Source organism: Meleagris gallopavo, unplaced genomic scaffold, assembly GCF_000146605.3.
Source record: "Meleagris gallopavo isolate NT-WF06-2002-E0010 breed Aviagen turkey brand Nicholas breeding stock unplaced genomic scaffold, Turkey_5.1 ChrUn_random_7180001952233, whole genome shotgun sequence".
In the NCBI taxonomy this organism is placed as follows: Eukaryota; Metazoa; Chordata; class Aves; order Galliformes; family Phasianidae; genus Meleagris; species Meleagris gallopavo.
In genome coordinates, this window is record NW_011213344.1 from 1 (window position 1) to 630 (window position 630).

General features: G+C 64.0%; 1 pseudogene; it reads right to left on the reverse strand.

Moving 5' to 3' along the window:
• Positions 1-6: 6 nt before the first annotated feature.
• On the reverse strand, positions 7-617 carry LOC104916972 (annotated as a pseudogene).
• Between the last annotated feature and the right edge of the window lie 13 nt (positions 618-630).

The following is a 630-nucleotide window of genomic DNA, read 5'->3' on the forward strand; positions in this document are numbered from 1 at the left end:
CATGGCCGTGGTGGCCGCCATGGCCGTGGACTGGACCTGGGAGTACTGGGCGTACTGGGAGTACTGGGCCATGGTCTGCTCTGCGTAGGCGTCGTACGCAGAGGCCGTCGCATAGGACCTGACGCGGTAGCGCTTGTAGTAGTCGGCCATCCCGCCGTACGCGTCATCGTAATACATGGTCTCCCCATAGCCCGCGGTGTAGGGAGTGCGCACGGCTCCGTACTGCTCGTTATAGGCCTCGGTAAAGTCAGCCACTTGCCCCGGGCGATCTACCGGACACTCTTTAGACCAGTGCCCTTCCTTCCCGCACCGGTAGCAGCCGCTCTTGTCTCCCATCCCGGGCGCGGTCCTGAGCCGACTGGTGGACAACTGCACGCGCATCCGCTTGCCTTGAAGAAACAGACGCAAAAGGGAGGTGGGAATTAACGCCGGGCACACAGGGGGGGGACCAAAATCCTCCGTGGGGCTCCTCCTCATCGTCCTCCGGGCGAAGCGAACCGAGCCGCGGGGAGCGGAGCCGGCTCAAAGCCTCGCGATGCATCCGTGACCCCCGTTTTCCCCTTTTTGCTCCCCGTTTTGCAGCCCGTGGGAGGAAGGGAGAGGCGCAGAACCGCCACGTGGTGTCGGATC